This window comes from Periplaneta americana, chromosome 9 (genome assembly GCF_040183065.1).
Source record: "Periplaneta americana isolate PAMFEO1 chromosome 9, P.americana_PAMFEO1_priV1, whole genome shotgun sequence".
Classification (NCBI taxonomy): Eukaryota; Metazoa; Arthropoda; class Insecta; order Blattodea; family Blattidae; genus Periplaneta; species Periplaneta americana.
The window spans coordinates 133,351,853-133,371,620 of NC_091125.1; the positions used below are offsets into that span (position 1 = coordinate 133,351,853).

General features: G+C 35.8%; 1 long non-coding RNA gene across 1 annotated transcript in view; it reads right to left on the reverse strand.

Moving 5' to 3' along the window:
• LOC138705697 (uncharacterized) overlaps window positions 1-9,469 on the reverse strand; it is a 280,299-nt gene extending 270,830 nt beyond the window's left edge. Inside the window, exon 1 of the long non-coding RNA XR_011333733.1 lies at window positions 9,335-9,469. This is a non-coding gene — a long non-coding RNA (uncharacterized lncRNA). The remainder of the gene's footprint in view (window positions 1-9,334) is intronic.
• Between the last annotated feature and the right edge of the window lie 10,299 nt (window positions 9,470-19,768).

The window sequence follows — 19,768 nt, forward strand, 5'->3', positions numbered from 1 at the left end:
TTTTCCCGATCTCTGAATGAAAGTAGAGACAGTCCTTCTGAAATAAGTTGTTTTAAGTTTGCGCCAATCACTTCAGTAGAAGTAGAAACATCTTTTTCCACCATGAAAACGTTCTCTCTGACAGGCGGCTCACTATGACAGTTGACAACTTAAGTAAGCATCTTGCTGTGACATATAACCAAGAAAAGTGAGTACCGTATGGCAGTGGCGGTTCGTGATAAAATACTATGTGTGTTCACAATTTTGTGTTCCAAAATCGAAGAGAATTTGAAATCGTACGTTTTTAGCCTAACATGAAATGTCATGATTCCAATGTTTCACTGTCGAAAAAACCGTATATAAATTCAAAACAACATATAATAATAATAATAATAATAATAATAATAATAATAATAATAATAAAACCTAGTCCTTTTATTTCCAATTTTTCCTGGAAAGCCAGTTTACCCAGTTCTTTACTCTTCAAAATTACTTGAACAGAGTTCATTGTTTACGTTTGTTAAAAATTAATACATAAAACAATTTATAAAAGCTGTGTTCAGTAATATACTGTATTCTGATTCACAACACACTGATACACTATAGCCTATACCAGTACTGTAATCCCATTCGCATAGATTGATTACTATAAATACATGCCAGTAAATATTATTCTTAAATAATATACACCACCATACAGATATTTAAATTCATACCACCATCACATTCAGCCAGCACGTCTTTGAAAGCCAAACTATGCTATATGCCGACACTGAAGTATAGTAATTCACAAACTACACTCTCGTAGCAGCACTGTACACACATCCACATAAAGTAAACATTCCGACAGTGAGATGCTGACACCTGCAGGCTAAAATACAGACTTATTAAATTTTCTACTCGAGATATAGCACGTAAACGATAGGCATCGATGCACCTAACATCTGTAGGATAGATCCACTGTTCACTTAATGCTTTGTGCTCTTGACGAGTCATAAGCGGCCAGCGAAAGACAATTTTCTCCCGCGCATGCGTCAAATTTCTGTAACCTTCTTGAAAAGAGCACGGCTTGTACGTGAACGGATGTTGCCAAGTTTACATAAGAAGTTTATGCAAGATGCGGAAAGTTTAAAATACTCGATCCTGATGTTATACATCCCCACTACGCCAATACGGTATTAAATAATAAAACTAGTCGTGCATTAATGGAAACAAGGTGTTCACGTGCTTTTGTGCTCTTATTGACGCACCGCCACTGCCGTATGGGATAGTTTATTAGATATTTGTCTATTTTCTGTCTGTTTCCATGAATAATAAATGCCTATTTCACTGCCTATTTTTACTATTTTAGTGCCTATATGCCTGCCTATTTTAACCAAAAATAAATGCCTAAACATCCGGGCTCTAGTAATAATTTTTTTTTCAGATGGGATTTTGGGAAGTTTGTGTCTTTTAATTGAATCATAACAATAATAATGTGAACTTCACCAGTCAATATGTTGATGAGCGTAACTGTTTCTCGAACAAATTTGTTCATAATTGTTCGATTCCATAACAAATACACACTGTACGCTGTTAGACGGTGACAGAGAAATTCTCTCACAGGCGAATGCAAATCTAAGCGTAGGTATAGAAATCGGGATTGGCAATATTTTACCCGTTTCGCAAAGTCGCAAATATTTCACCGGAATTAAATTGACGAAGGTTTAATTAGATATATAAAACTGAATGGTTCGAAGTTGTAGTTGGCAAAACGAAGAACGCGCAGAGAAAAGTTCAAAGTTGTGATAACGGCAAGCCGGGAGCTTTCTCGTCGAGTCCTATTCTCTGTGAGGCAGATTGATGCATAGCTACCTAGATCCTTTCCACCCCTTCCCTCTTGAACGAAACCGCATGTCTTTAAACCAAAATAGAAGCATTCCAATCCCGTCATTTGAAATGCTTTAGAGGTCTCGCATTTTGCGAGACAAATTAGACGTCTAGACGAGACTTATGCAAATTGAAGGAATGAAATGCCGAAGTTCTTGGCTAAAACTGATCTCACAAGATAAATTTCTCTCGACTTTGTCGCTAATTTCTTACGGATTTCCTGACAATTTGAAGTTGGTTTTCTGAAAAAGGGAAAGGCAAATCGTGTAGCATGAGAGTGCATGTACTTATACTGGGTGTTCATTTCAAAGTGTGTCATGATGTCACTGTTGTTGGGTCACCGATTTGAAGCGAGTTTCAGCTTATATGTTAGAGAAGTTGCCTATTATTTAAGGCGTTCTTCAATCTGAACTTGAGAACGTGTACGGTATAACTTGAACGTCGTAGCAACAGATGGCGGTCTGTACGGTCTGTGTGCTACCATAACCTCTTTCGAACTGTGTTTTGCGCCGGCAAGTCGTACGCATGGTATTTGTTATCATCGGTTGCGTACGGTAACATTCCACAACACAAATCAAATGCTCCGTGTCCTTGTTGACCGTCGAAGTTAATGTCAACAAATACGTAAGTAATCGTCTTAACCCTCTCCCCATACCCCAACAGTACGTATTTCCAAACAGTTCACATTCCTGCCACTACCGGCGTTACCGTACGTATCGGTACGTACTCTTCAGAATGAACGCCGTACTTGCTAGGCAACTTCTCTGCCTCCTAGGCAATACACCTTTGCGGAAGTGTAGGAAGATTGAATTTTCTATGCTCATCGGCTAGCCACATGACGGCATATAGCGAGCCATGACACACTTTGAACTGAACACCCAGTATAATCGCACGTGTATAACTTGTGTATGTTATGTAATTACATGGGATTGTGTGAATAACTGTGCACACTGGTTTGGATTTGTATGAATGTGTTTCGGTATTAATAGTTTGTGTATGCTATGGTAATCTGTGCGCTTTGTGTGTTAAAATGCATTTGTGTTTGTATAAATTTGTATTTGTAACTTTGCATTATAGCTAATTTAAAGTTGCCATTATAATTATTTATTATTTATCACCAACTTTATTTAATATTTACATAAATGAAATTATTTTAAAATGGAACCAAATCTACACATCAGGAATCAAAATAACCAGGGCTCTAACATTAAATACCTTACGCTATGCCGATGATCAAGTCATAATTTCCAAATCAGAGGATAATTTACAAAGAGGATTATGTACATTAAATGAAATATTAAAAGATTTTGGGATGGAAATTTCAGCACCGAAATTAAAAGTAATAAAGTAATGGCATTTTTAGGACAAGACCCAGTCAGAAGTAAGATAATACACAATAACCAATGCCTCGGACAAGTACAAAATTTCAGTTATCTGGGTTGTGAAATATCTCATCAAAATGAAAAAGACGTGAACAAGAAAACTACAAAATTTACACAAATTCTAGGAATAATAAACAATACATTAAAAGCTAAATTCGTACAAAAATCTACAGGGATAAAAATATATAATACACTAGCATTACCCTCCCTTTTATACGGAAGCGGGATTTGGACATTAAAGAAAAAAGACATGAACAGAATCAAAGCAACGGAAATGAAATTTTTCAGGAGGACAGCAGGATATACTCTTTTAGACCGAAAAAGGAATGAAGAAATTTTAGAACAATTAGAAGTAGAGTCAGTAGAAGAAAAAATCAATAGATACAAATTAAATTGGCTAGATCACGTAAGAAGAATGGAAAATTCAAGAATCCCAAAAATTATGATCCAATATAAACCTAGAGGACATCGTCGACCAAGAAGATCTTTTAGAAGACTGATAGATGGGGCCGAAACAGGTCTAGAGAGGCCTAATTCGTGAAGGATGATGATGATTATTATTATTTATTAGTGTAAAGTAAAGGCCTTCAGGCCTTCTCTTCCACTTCACAATAAATCAACCTGAGGTACAAAGTAATGCGTACAATAAAGTAAAATAATAAAACTGAGGCAAGTAAAGAGATAGGTTTGGAAGTAAATCCCAAAAAGAGAAAGTAGGCTATATGATTGTGTCTCGTGATTAGAATATTGTATGAAATGAATGACTTAATAAAATGTCACATACATGCCTGACTTGGAGTCAGGCCACAAAGGGAAAAACACTGGAGGAAGGGAGTTCGATCCGGTGCTGTGGATTGGACTTCGGCGTAGCTCAATGGTGAGAGCGCTTGGTACGTAGAACCAAGGATCCGGGTTCGATCTCCGGCGAGTTTTTCTCCTCTAATATTAATTTTTAATGTACATAACTTAAAAAAGCATAAACAAGAAAAACCTTATTACAAACAGAAACAAAATGTGGTAAAAGAAGAAGAGAAAGAGGACAAGGAGGAGAGGTAAACGATGGGAAGAAGTAAAGCGAAAGTTAAGGAAGAGAAAATTAAAAATAAGGAGGAGGGCAAGAATATTTATATAGAAGAGGAGTATAAAAAGAAATGGAAGATTAGAAGAAGAAAAATACGAGTATGTGGAGGGGCTTAAATGTAAGTGGATAAATAGAAATAAAATAAGTATCAGGAGGGAGAGAAAAGGAGAGAGAATGACGAAAAAGATTTTGAAGGACGAAGAGATGGATCGAAAAAGAATAAATTTTAAGGTGAGGACAAAGAAGGTAAGAGAAACTTAAGGGGAAAAAGAGGGGAAACAGAATGGAAGGGACAAAGAATAGAGTAATTATAAAGAATGAGAGAAGTAGAAGAAGATAAGGTTTATATCGAGTAAGGGAGTAGAAAGGAGTAATGAGAAGAATATTAAAGAAGGCAGAAAGTAGAGAATCTGAAGAAAAAATATTACAATATGATTAAGATATCATAAAATTACAATAAGGAGTGTAGGGAAGTATTTTGCATTCAAGTTATTATTATTTAGAGACTAGCAATACAAGATAAAATGCGTGAGCCCTCATAGAAGTGTAAAGGCGTTGAGAGCTGAAGGTTGAGAACAGTGAAGAAATTAGATTCTAATACTAACTGTGAGTTGCGAATCCCCTGTAAGTATTTTTGTTAGGCAAGGCGCGAACGCAAACCATGTCGACGGCAGGAGCACAACAGAAGAGTGCGCGTGCCGGAATTAGGCAAGTCTGAAATTTGGAGACGAGCGGAATTTAATTACATTTGTTCAATGTCAGCAGAAGCCACATAGGCGAGAAGTTCGCCCCCCTCCTTTCCACCGTCCACCCTCCTGTAAGAAGGAGCTCGAAATTAAGATGGGACAGGTTTCAGGAATTCTTTATCCCACACGATTATTCGTAAGCATAGAGGAACATAGACTATTGTTGACTGTGCACACATAAAGGCGGACACACAGCAATGAGTAGGCCTTGGTGAAATTCAATTTTATTTCTCAGCAACGAACAACTCAGTAACCTTGAAATCTAATACGGTCAATATACGTACTATTTTCTATTTTCAGATTTAGTAAAATTATTACCGTCGCGTATAATTATCAATTCAAAATGACGCCCTTACCGGTAACTTGGTCTCTATTGCAACATTTTTCCTGACAACTCACACGGGTTTTAAGATATTGCCATAAAATGTTGCGTGCAACCTGTGTTTTATGCTTGTGAAAAATTCTACATGCAACCATTGCTGCTGATTAATATTTATTACATATAATGAAACTAACATCTATCCATTCTTATTATTATCATTAATTTCTCTAAATAGATTTACAAAACCTCTAATGGCAATTACATTAATAGGCTATTCTCATTATATTTTAGATTTATATATATATTTTTTTTTTTCTCCCTGTAACATAGTTCTAGTAAGCTCATATTAAATTAATTTTCATCATTTTACTAGCTATCTCAAATCTCAAATTAATTATAATTGATTGAATTAAGCTCATAAATTAAGTTACTACTTTACCTTATAGGTTTATCTAAATTTAAATAAATATGTAGTCTACTAGTCGTTAACTTAACTGAAGAATATTGCTGGAGAACCTTTTAAGTGTAGTGTAAATATTCGTAATTTAAATATGTATTGTATTGATTAAGGCTGGTTGAATGGAAGAGAAGGCCTCATGGCCTTAACTCTGCCAGCGAAAATAAAATATTATTATTATTATTATTATTATTATTATTATTATTGCTTAAAAATTATAGTTTTTTTAATATCTTTTCCTAATATACGTTTCAGATGGACAGGGCATGTAGCACGTACGGATGAATCCAAAAATTCATATAGAGTGTTAGTTGGAGACCTAAGGAGAAAGGCCTTTGGGGAGGTCGAGGCATAGATGGGAGGATAATATTAAAATAGATTTGAGGGAGGTGGGATATGATGTTAGGGATTGGATTAATCTTGCTTAGGATAGGGACCGATGGCAAGCTTATGTGAGGACTGCAAGGAACCTTCGGGTTCCCTAAGAGCTACAGTTAATTGAGTTTCTTAACCCCTTCAGACCTGAATTTATATTTTTAAAAATTAAAAAAGCAACTGGTCACATAATCATTCTGGGGATCCAAAATTTCCAAATCAAGTCTTCACAGAAAATAAAAATTTGGGGACAATTTTGACCCCTGGGGCCCCAAAATTTTAAATCTTATTTTTAATTCAGGTATAGAAATGTTTCAAAAATAATATTCTCCATTTTTATCACATTGAATTTTTCAAAATATTTAAAAGTATCGAAGACATTCCAAAAAAGAAAAAAAAGAAACAATGTACACTACAATGTACACCAGGCCTGAAGGGGATCATTTTAAAATTACGGTTGTACCTTTTTCTGTTATCATCTGTTGGTATGAAATCTCCTATTTCGCTCTTTTAATTAAAATTCATACATCCAATTGTTCTTCTAATAGTTGTAACTGTCCTATTTTAAATTAATCCCCTGAAGTTAAAAATCTCGGAATAATAATCGACAAATATTTACGTTGAGATAAACACGTTCTTTTTCTGTGCAATAGATTAAGAAAAATCGTTCACTATTTTGTTATCCTACGAAATTACTTGACTATCCATACTTTACGACAGATTTTCCTCGCATTAGTAGGCTACAAGCTATATTACAATACGGCATTATAGGATGGGGTAGTGCTTATAGTACCTCCCTCAAGCCAATAACTCTGCTACAGAAAATAATAATAAAAATATGCCTTAATAAACCTCTTGATTATCCCTCAGAACTGTTGTATTCAGAATTTAAAGTATTATTATCAAGGGAACTTAACATAGGGTTATATAATTAATTGCTAAATCAGTCTTATATTATTATACTTGTGATTATTGGTTATAAACATTTTCAAGTGTGTTTTTCTTTATCATATAGGCCCTTGTTTTTGTAATCTGTGCTATTTTATTGCTTATATTAATAGTTTATTTTGTCTCCTTCTTTCTGCTTATCTATAGCGCGGTTTTGAACTCCCGATCACGATCGTTTACTCATACAAAGGTAAATTGTTTAATTTATATTTCTGTTTTATGTAGATAATAATTTGAATATATCTTGTTAATGTAAATAAATAAATAAATAAATAAATAAATAAATAAATAAATAAATAAATAAATAAATAAATAAATAAATAAATAAGCAAGTAAGCAAATAAATAAATAAATTAATTAATTAAAAAGAAAAATAAATAAATAAAAAATTGACTTCTACCAAATTTATAATAATGTCTTATTGAATTTCGTGCATAAAAAACGAAATACATTTAATTTATATTCACACAAATATAAAACCAAAACATCAGACAATATATGCTTGAAAGAACCTAACTGTAGCATACAATCACAGTAGCAACTTAGATCCAAGGCTTTATAACATGATAATAGCTAAATTACCAAGCATACAATTTAACTAATGGTCCTAATTTTAAAAAATCAATGAAAGAATTGCTGGTTAGGGAAAAATTTAAAGTTCAATTATTGTGAAATCTGTGTTTTTTCTTTTTCTTTATTCTTTTTTTTTATTTACTCTGTTGTTTAATAAAATGTCTTAACATTATGTAGAATGTACGATTATGTAACTTACCATTTCTGGGGGTGCTAGAGTGTTTTATATAAAAAAACCAATATGTATCTTTGTTCTGGCAATAAAGTATTTTTATTATTATTATTATTATTATTATTATTATTATTATTATTATTGCAGACTTACTAAAGGCTTTACCAACAACCAAAAATGTATTTAAAAATAGGCTTAAGGACTTTACTAATAGACGGTAATTATACACAGTATTTAAAGGGTGTAAATGATATTTTGTTATTGAAGTGTTGTATCAGTGAAGAATTATGTTGTGTCAGTGAAGTGTGTTGTGTAAGTGAAACGTATTCCTGTCAGTGAAGCTTTATAGTTTATAGTGGCAGTGCAAAGTTTTTGAACAGTGAAATGTTTTTGAAGTGTTAGTGAAATCAGGATAGAATCAGTGAAATGTGTCGTAGTTTCAGTGCAGTGAGTGAGTTGACAGCGAAATGAGTGTAGTGTTGAAAGGTACTTGTGCAGATATGAACATATCATACTCGTGGGTTTTAGTTCTAACTTAGGTTTAAGATACAAATTATATTTATTTTAAATGTTATTTTAAGTGATCGTGCTTCATTTAATTTAGGATGTTCCCTGTTATTATTATTATAATTATTATTATTATTATTAATTGTATTTTAATTAATAAGTTTATTATTGTCATTATTGAATGTAATTAGGTATCACTGCCACCGGGTATATACCCATTGCAGTGTGAATAAATAAATACATACATTATTATTATTATTATTATTATTATTATTATTAAATCTAAACACTTTGTATGCAATGACTGTAATAGACAGAAATAGAGAGAGAAACCTATCAGTTTACTTGTGTCAAATTAATTCAGTATGAATATTGTTTCAGATCCTAGCAACCATACGATTTGCACTAACGTGACAGAAGAAGGCTGCTTCTAAGCTCCAGCTTCTAATAAGCAATACACACATTTAACTTGAAAGCCATTTCCTTACGTTAGTTTGAATATTGGCATGAGCAAAAAAAAAAAGTCGACAGTTTCTATGGCAACAACTTGTAAAACATAATAAAACAATATACAAAACTTTATAACATAAAAGTTTTTAAGACAAGAAACAAAGCGTTCAACCGTGTAATCATTAATAATTAATTTGCAGTTTAGCCAACTTGCATCAAAGAAAAAACAGTAATGACTGAAACTTTAAAGTATGAGGTAAATGCAGGGAGCTCACGCTATATTGCAACGAACACTCAACCCAGGGGTGTAAATGCATTTCCAGCCAGGTTAGCATGCTCTAAAATATTTAAATAATTTATTGATTGTCATATAGTCAATATTGTCGACCTATTCGGCGCTGAAACAAGAACAATCAGTAAATGATATGAAACTACAGATGCTTTAATGCTATGAAAATAATTCTTTTACTCACCGGCAGAAGGGTAAGCAAGCTTCAGAGACGTTCTGGAACCTAAAATTAAGATGAGGTTCTTCCCGGAGTCGAATCCAGACCCTTGGGTTCCAATACCAGTTGTTCCAACTTTCTTCAGAATGAATGAGGGTCAAACTGTGAAAATAAATACATAAATAAATAAATAAATAAATACATGGATGGATGGAGGGAGGGGGGGAGGGGGGGAGGGAGGGAGGGAGGGAGGGACGGACGGACGGACGGACGGACGGACGGACAGACAGACAGACAGACAGACAGACAGACAGACAGACAGACAGACAGACAGACAGACAGACAGACAGACAGACAGATAGATAGATAGATAGATAGATAGATAGATAGATAGAAGATATAAAGGAAAGTAAAAATAACTAAATAAATATTATTGTGAACGAGTCCAGATTTTCTTTCCGAACTACAACGAACCAAGACTGATTGGTGGTTGATTCTAATTTCACGTTTGTTAATTCAGTCAACATGCTGTGAAGTGCCAAAAAATGGAGTGAAATAAGAGGGGATACTTCTAGCATCTCATATGACACGTTGAGAAAAATAATTATTATACTAGTAGTAATAATAATATAGTAGTTATACATTATTTATTTATTTTGCAATCTTCAATTTTTTATATTGATTACCCAACCACTCTCATCTAGCTTGCACATTGACAGCAGACTACTATCTTATCAGAGAATGACGCCATTTCATTTTATACACATTTCATTAAGTCATCTATCAACTGATACAGTAGGCCTACGATTATTTAGTCCTGGCAGTCGCTGGCAATGTACTCCTGGGTCAGGCAGAGCCGTTTAATTACACCAAGGGGTGTTTGGGTTAGTCTCTTGCCTTGAGAGCTCTCGGATGTCATGCGTGAGGTAGATAGAGCTGTATGTTTCCAGTACAGTTAAGGTCTACTGCATTCCTTTACTGAACGTTCCCCCTTATCTCTACTCCGGAGCTCTCCTCACTACTCCTATTACTTCCCCTCTTTCGCGTCGTCGAGCTGTCAGGACTAAATAATCGGTCTGTAAAGTAATGAAAACGTTGGTGCTGCCATCTCCAATGAACCTGAGAAACTTTGTCTTAGTCACTGGCGTAGCTCAGTCGGCTGAGGCATTTGTCTGCCGATCTGGAGTTCCGCTCAGGCGTGGATTCGATTCCCGCTTGGACTGGTTGGATTATTCCCGAGGTTTTCCCCAATCGTAAGGCGAATGTCAGATAATCTATGGTGAATTCTCGGCCTCATTTTGCCAAATACCATTTCGCTATCACCAATTCCATCGACGATAAAAACCTAGCAGTTAATACAGCGTCGTTAAATAACCAAGTAACACAAAAATGTATCTTACACAATAGTGCTGCACATTATCCCCGTTCGTAAATCGAATATAGACATTTCACGACATACGCTGGCGCCAGCGTTTTTGGCGTGTGTCCTAGATATATAGTTGCCCAGTTTGCGAGCATGTTTCTAGTGCAACTGAAAATGGTACTATTTCCTATACACGTCACATCAGCCATTTGTCAAACACAGTTGTCAGTCTGACTGTGAAAACTGTAAAACACTCGCACTTAACGTTCCCATTACTTATTTCACACGCCAAAAACGGTGACAAAAGGAGATAATAGAAGAAGGAAGGAAAGAAAAATGTGAAGAGGAATAAGTAAAGAAATAAAGGTAGAAAAAGTAAGGGGAAGAAGGAAGGAAGGAAGGAATAGAGAAAGAAAAATGAAAAAGAGTAGGAAAGAAATGCATAAGTAGAAGAAGAAATAAATATGAAATGGAAAGTAAGGAAACAAAAGAAGTAAGAAAAAAAGAAACGAGGAAAACGAAACAAATAAGTAGACTGGAATAATCAGAGAGTGGGAAGTAAGAAGAAGGAAATGAAGGAAGGAAAAAAACAAAAGATGGGCGGAATTAGGAAAATAAAATGTAGAAAGTGAAGGAAAAGAAAAAAAAAGAGGATAGATAGACAGACAGACAGACAGACAGACAGATAGATAGATAGCTACTTTATTGCTTGGACATAAGTACCTTATGCATAGCAACGTCAATATAAATAAAATAATACAAAATTATTAGCCAAGTTAAAATATTCGTTAATGCTATACAAACTGTGTTCATACAATTTTCTTTTAATTAACGATTTGAATGAATCATAATTTAAATTTTTAGTTGAATTAGATAAACTATTATAAAACTTCAGAGACATATTATAAAAACTGTGTAGTCTTGTATCTGCAAAAATCAAGTCTTATATCTTTACAACTTCTCGTATGGTGTTCGTGAAAATCCAAGTTCAAAGGGAAATTATCTATATTCATTTTGGTATATAACAAACACTGCAATACATATAACGGTGGAAGAGTGAGAATTTTACAGGATTAAAATAAAGGTTTACAATGTTCTTTTGGTCCAACACCACAAATAATTTTTACTGCTTTCTTCTGTAATTTAGAAATATTAAAAGATGAACTATGATTCCCCCATAATAAAACACCATATTGAAGATGGCTATCAATATATGAAAATTAAATAAGATAAAAATCGTATGAGAAAAAATAATTATATGACTATTGAGTTTGATTTAATTCGGTTTAATTATTCTGAGTAATACTGTCGGAAACAGGGCTGAAATTAAACATACATATTTACAAATAATTTGAAACCAAGAGGGGTGTGCAGCCTCGGTCCTTACGGCTTGCCCCTTGATCGCAGACAGGTAACTGCCCTATAAACTCAAACTGCCGTGTAATTATGCTGAATTATTCAGAACGGCGGAATGGCCAGCCCCTGACCACGCTGTAGGCCGCGCCGCTTTTCACCGTCCTGAATAATTGACATTGTGTCGCACACGGCCCGAGTCCGGAATGGACGGACAGCTCGTCACAAACACCACACAGACTGGACGCGTCATCCCACGACACAGACTCTCACAGCGTGGCCTGTGGACCCTGTGGGCTATGCTACGGCTATGGTGATTAATCAGTATCACAGTCACAATAGCTAATATTCGTACTTCCTCAAAACGCCTACATTCAATTACCCAAATTGTTGTTTTTGTGTCGGCCTGGGTAGCGTAGTCGGTATAGCGCTGGCCTTCTGTGCTCGAGATTTCGGGTTCGATCCCGGCCCAGGTCGATGGCATTTAAAAGAACTCCTGCGGGACAAAATTCCAGCACACCGGCGACGCTGATATAATCTCGGCAGTTGCGAGCGTCGTTAAGTAAAGCATTTTTTTTGTTACTTTTATAAATCAAGAGTAATGGAAAAAAAAACAGGTAAGTCAATTTTCTTCACAATCGAGAAAAACGAAACATATAGGGTCGATTTCTGAAAGACGGACGAAATCGTGGTTCCAAACTTCGGCTTTTAAACCGCGATCGATGTCGGAATCGTTATGCGATTTCTAAAACGAAGTCGAGACGCGGCTTGAGAAGAAACCGAGGTTCGTGAGTTTTATATATGGCAACGCAGCTTAGAATCGATTTTTATTCTTGTAAACAGTCGATATTAGAAAGAAATGAACATCGGAATTAATATTTTTATTGAATTGCAGTAAGTCACATTCTTTTGTTCTCAGCTAAGGTATTGTTATATTTACTAATTTACAGAATATACAACATAATATGTGTTTAAAATACTAGCATTACTTAGTATTTAATAGTAAACAGATTTTTAGGTACTAGAATGATATTGCCCAAATAATTGGCACAAATCGAGCGTTCATGTTGTAGTTTATCATTTGTTCATAACTATTACCAACATTAACTACCTAAAACCCAGGTCTAAGGAATTAATAACCTAAGAATTAACTGGATTAAAATGTCAATTGAAACTAAAATGTAGTGCAGTTCTATATATTTTCACATATACTAGACTTACTACGTGCAAAGCCCCAGTAGCATAAAACTTAAATAAGAAGACAAAATCACGTTTGCTTCATATTCTTATAGGCTCACATAAATTTCGAGTATTAAATAAAATGTCCAAAACCACTGTAAACACTAAGAATTAAGTTATATCGTCTTATAGGCATAAATGTATAATTAATAAAAATATTATATCTTACTTCCCTCAAAGCAACGAGAAGTTGTGAAAAAATTGTCAACCTGCCGCCTCTTGCATTTCGTTGCAGATTATTTAGCATTCTTGCTAAATTTTGCGTTGATTACTTCGAAAATCGAAATATTTGCCTGAAATTATCGTCGTTATACAGGGCATTTAAAAATACGGGGTATAATTTCAGGTATGTGTTTCCCACATGTAGACAATCAAAATAGTTCATTACAACATGTGTCCGGAAATGCTTCCTTTCCGAGTTATAGCCTTCACAACATTGAAATTCACCGGAACGTTTTTCTTTCCGCAGGTCGTTGTCATTACAGAAGATGTTCAAAATGTCCACCTCGTGCTTGGATACAGACCTCACATCGATGTCTCATTGACCTGCGAACACGATCCCAAACTCCAGGAGTATTGCGTATGTCCTCAGAACATGCCACAATTCGATTCCGAAAGGATTCCAAATCGGGCACCGGAGACGAATAAATCAATGATTTTAAATGGCCCCACAAGTAGAAATCGAGAGGGTTCAAGATCAGGTGAGCGTGGAGGCCAAGCAATTGGGCCACCTCTACCTATCCATCGATCAGGAAACCTTCGATCTAAGTACCGGCGAGCCGTACGACTGAAGTGTGCAGGAGCGCCATCATGCAAGAAGTGCAGTGGAGTGTCTTCTAAAACATGAGGTATGGTGTTTTCCAGGAAGTTTGTGTAGGCCTACGCCTGCCCCGTAAGTCTGTTTACAAGTACACTGAGTCCAATTAATCGATCACCAATGATACCGGCCCACATGTTGAGGGAGAACCGCACCTGGTGATGAGATGGAACAGTTGCACGTGGGTTTTCATACGCCCATACATGCTGATTGTGGAAATTTGTTATGCCATCTCGTGTGAACTGTGCTTCATCTGTAAATACTACTAAGGCAGGAAAGTTCGGATTTACACCACACTGCTGTAAGAACCACTGACAGAACCTAACTCGTGCAGGGTAATCTGCTGGTGACAGGGCCTGTACACGTTGCAAATGATAAGGATACAATTGATACTCTTTCAACAGTCTCCAGACAGTCGTATGAGGAACATTGACTTGCAACGCTACCCTTCGTGTGCTGATAGAAGGAGTCATGTTTACAGCCTCCAGAATCTCCTCCTGTACTTCTGGAGTCGTAGATCTTGGTCGTCCCCTTCCCAAACCAGGAGAGTTAAATTTTCCATACTCGTACAGATGGTAATGGAGACGTACAAATGTCTTCCGATCTGGACATTGTCGCTGTGGGTACCTCTCCTGGTACGAAAGACGAGCCAGCGCAGCATTGCCGTCCGCCTTACCGTACATGAAGTGTATCTCTGCCAGCTCTTGATTTGAATACATGTCGCACAGTCTAACGCCTACACAACACTGAATGTAACCTTCGCCTCGGAATGAACTGTCAGAGTGCCCTGTTAATGTCTCCTTTGACGGCAACGACCTGCGGAAAGAAAAACGTTCCGGTGAATTTCAATGTTGTGAAGGCCATAACTCGGAAATAAAGCATTTCCGGATACATATTGTAATGAACTATTTTGATTGTCTACATGTGGGAAATACATACCTGAAATTATGCCCCGTATTTTTAAACACCCTGTATAGTTACAAAGGATTATTCCTGTCTCTCATCTCTCTTCCGGAGATTTAATACCCGTAGAGACGAATTTTCCTTTGATAATCATCCAGCTGATCTACTATCTCCATCTTGTATACATGAAGGCGTGGTTTTAAACCTACCCCAGCCGTGGTGTCTGCTTCAGACCATGGTTTCGCGCCATGGCTCAGAAAAATGAAAAAGACCTCGTTTTATAAATCCAAACGCGGTTTAAAGCCATGGCCGTGGTCTGGACCTCGTTTTAGAAATCGACCCATAGTTGCAAAACCTTATTTGATAAGTAAATTAACCGTGAAAAAAAGGCATATGCATTGAATAAATGAAGTTTCAAATGTGGTACATGAAATAAAGCTTGATCTGAAGTTTGGCATTTCATCAACATCGAAGGAAAGTCGAAAAACCGTTGAGATTACCACGGTCATAGAAAAAAAAAACAGGTAAGTCATTTGAAAGAGACAGGAACCAGACTATGTCAACTTACAGAACTTCTTACGGAGATTTTATCACAGTTATACTTGTAATAAAATAATTATAATGAATTATTTTTATTACTACTACACTTTTACTACGTAATACTACTTTTGACCAATAAAACGGTAAGAAAGGACGTCTTTCAACCAATCATGACTCTTATCGCACAATTTTATCGGTTCTCTAGCATTTGTTTAATTTTATCGTTTCCTTAGCATTTGTTTCTTTTTATGACTACCCTAGCATTTGTTTCTTTGTTTGCCAACATTTCGAAATGAAAATTCTTACAATTCGTCTGAACTCTTTTCTATATTAACGTTAGAAGTATTGAATTCAAAAGCTGTTTCTTCCTTTTTTTATAATCAAGTTTCTGTGCTTAAATTGACGAATTAATGTCTTCAGATCATGTGTCTGGACTATAATAAAAGTATACCCGTAACATGCCATGAAGGCACTTGGGGGGCATGGAGGTAGAGCCCCATGCTTTCCATGACCTCGGCACTAGAATGAGGTGGTGTGGTCGGCACCACGCTCTGACCGCCTTTTACCCCCGGGAAAGACCCGGTACTCAATTTTATAGGAGGCTGAGTGAACCTCGGGGCCGTTCTGAAAGTATGGCAACGAGAAAAAAAATCCTGTTATCACCTGGGATCGAACCCCGGACCTTCCAGTCCGTAGCCAGCTGCTCTACCGACTGAGCTACCCGGCCGCCACCTCTCGACTATAATATATATTTTAAATTTCTGAATGCATAAGAATTTCTATTCTTCATTTGAAGAATGGAAGCACTGTAATGTTTCTTTTGTAACAGCCTGTACTCATGTGTTAGAAGTCTGCAGGTGTTCAGGCCGCCACTTTGAGAAATATGAATAACATACTGCAGAACAATGTAGGAAAAAGAAAAATTATCCCGATAATGTGTAAACTTAAGGGGTCTGGTACAGCTTACAGCAATAACATTTTGGAAATATTCGATAATTTTTTCCCTCCACTACTGCATCTTGTACAATAATGAAAATTAATATGTGTAAAACACTGTCCTCCTGCTATATGAAAAAATATTTTTACGATTTTCAAAAATTATTTATATTTTTGTTTTCAAAATTCAGTTCACTGTGCAGTGATGAAGCGTTTCCCACATAACTCAAATACTATCCAACATTCTGCGATGAAATTTTTCGTGTGTATTTATGCATGTCATATCTACAATGTGATGCAAGATCACTTTTCTACCTTTGATAAATTGTCTGATAAAAAGTAAATTCATTTAAAAATTGTCAAATATCAGTATTTTCTTCTAACACAAAATAAAAAAAAAAAAATATTATTTATTGAGGAAATGTAGTAGAAAGAGCAAGATATTGTAAACATGAATTTCAGGACTAAAATAAAAGAGAGAGAATATGAAAAAGTTAACAAGTTTATGAGTTATGAGGAAAACGCTTCATCACTGCACAGTAAACTGCCACCATTTTGTTTTCAAATCGTAGAATTTTTTTTTCACATAGCAGACGAATAGTATTTTACACATACCAATTTTCATTATTGTACAAGCTACAGTAATGGAGGAAAAGAATGTTGAATATTTCCAAAAATTTTACTGCTGTAAGCTAACCTAACCCTTAAAGACGAGAAATTAAGTAAAATAATTAGAATTTACATTTCGTATATCTTCAGGAAGGTAAGCTTCAGATAAAGTTTCTGTTAGCACTGTTATTGATATATACATGTGTCTGTGTATGACAGAGAAAAATAGAGAGATTGCTTTAAGTTATGCCCTATTATAATTTGTAGTAGATCTACAGTTATAGCCTATACAACTCGGTACGAAACATCGCGGATATGGATGTAACACTGTAAGAAACATTACTCCCCGAAAATACCTTTATTAAATTATCATATTCCGATATATGTACTGTACCACGGTCAAGTTATATCGGGGGGAGAATGTAAATAATATCCCCCCTAACCTTATTATATCGAGATTCTATGGTTTTGCTTTGCCCCCTCTCACAAGGAAACTGTTTTCTCTCCGCCTATGGTTTGTGTCACCCCACAGCACCTAAACCGTTATTATCTAGAGTATGCGAATTAGGGATTCTTTTCAGAAGATTAACTTCAAATGTAGATGAAATTATTGGGGATCATCAGTGTGGTTTTAGGCGTAATAGATCAAGTATTGACCAGATATTTTGTATTCGACAGATAATGGAGAAAAAATGGGAGTATAAGGGTACAGTGCATCAGTTATTCATAGATTTCAAAAAGGCATATGACTCGGTTAAGAGAGAAGTTTTATATGATATTCTTATTGGATTTGGTATTCCCAAGAAACTAGTTCGATTAATTAACATGTGTCTCAGTGAAACATACAGCAGAGTTCGTATAGGTCAGTTTCTGTCAGATGCATTTCCAATTCGCTGTGGGCTAAAGCAAGGAGATGCACTATCACCTTTAATTTTTAATTTTGCTCTAGAGTATGCCATTAGGAAAGTCTAGGATAACAGAGAGGGTTTGGAATTGAATGGGCTACATCAGCTGCTTGTCTATGCGAATGATGTGAATATGTTAGGAGAAAATCCACAAACGATTAGGGAAAACACGGGGATTTTACTGGAAGCAAGTAAAGAGAGAGGTTTGGAAGTAAATCCTGAAAAGACAAAGTATATGATTAGGTCTCGTGACGAGAATATTGTACGAAATGGAAATGTAAAAATTGGAAATTTATCTTTCGAAGAGGTGGAGAAGTTCAAATATCTGGGAGCAACAGTAACAAATATCAATGATACTCGGGAGGAAATTAAACACAGAATAAATATGAGAAATGCCTGTTATTATTCGGTTGAAAAGCTTTTATCATCCAGTCTGCTGTCAAAAAATCTGAAAGTTAGATTTTATAAAACAGTTATATTACCGGTTGTTCTTTATGGTTGTGAAACTTGGACTCTCACTTTGAGAGAGGAACATAGGTTAAGGGTGTTTGAGAATAAGTTTCTTAGGAAAATATTTGGGGCTAAGAGGGATGACGTTACAGGAGAATGGAGAAAGTTACACAATACAGCACTGCACGCATTGTATTCTTCACCTGACATAATTAGGAACATTAAATCCAGACGTTTGAGATGGGCAGGGCATGTAGCACGCATGGGCGAACACAGAAATGCATATAGAGTGTTAGTTGGGAGGCCGGAGGGAGAAAGACCTTTAGGGATGCCGAGACGTAGATGGGAAGATAATATTAAAATGGATTTGAGGGAGGTGGGATATGATGATAGAGAATTGATTGGTCTTGTTCAGGATAGGGACCGATGGCGGGCTTATGTGAGGGCGGCAATGAACCTCCGGGTTCCTTAAAAGCCAATAAGTAAGTATGCGAATTAGTGTTATTGTTGCCTTACCAATTCTAAGAAAGGTACTGAAAGTTTCAGAAGTACAGGCTTACCCAATATGTAATTAACAGCTATGTGACTGGAATGTTCACAACACCCCGCGAAACAACTAAAGGCTAATATTTGTGGGCGCTTTTATGCTAAATTTAATTCGTTTTAGTTGCTTAACATCCAAACTCTAACAATAATAGTGAGAACATGGGAAACAGAACCTGTTTAAACAAGCTTCGACTCTTTGTGCACGAAATGCAGTCGAATTTCCGCGTGTAAGTGGAGGCAATTAAGTGATATATCTTGGAGGTGTTTTGCAAAGACTGTAAAGTAGAGAGACATACAGGCAAAATCGATTTATCGGAGCAAAGTCTCTAGTATAAACCGCCAGGCGTGGAGAAGCAATATTGACTGAGCCCTCCGGCATGTAGACAACACAACGCATGGAGAGCAATGCCAACAATTAATCAGTAATGTATCTAAACATATCATCTTAATTAATTTTGTATATCAATTGTGAAGCAATTAGGCCCACAGATTACATGCAAACAAGTGGTAGTTCGTTGCGGATTGTAAAATAATTGAGCGACGCCTCGTGGCAACAGGAGAAAGATTAATGGTAAAATAATTGCTAGTTAAACATAATCTATCTGTAAGCCACAACACGTTTTCGTGTCAAGAGCCAAGATGTGTGCTTGCCGCAACTCTATCTTGTAATCTAGGTCACTAAATGCCAAGAAAAGCAACTAACAGGATTATAAGGATATGATATAAGTAGCACAAATCATTTGACATAAATGTTATTATGCCCTAGTTCAGAACCTATAAATTGTCTATTAAATATACGA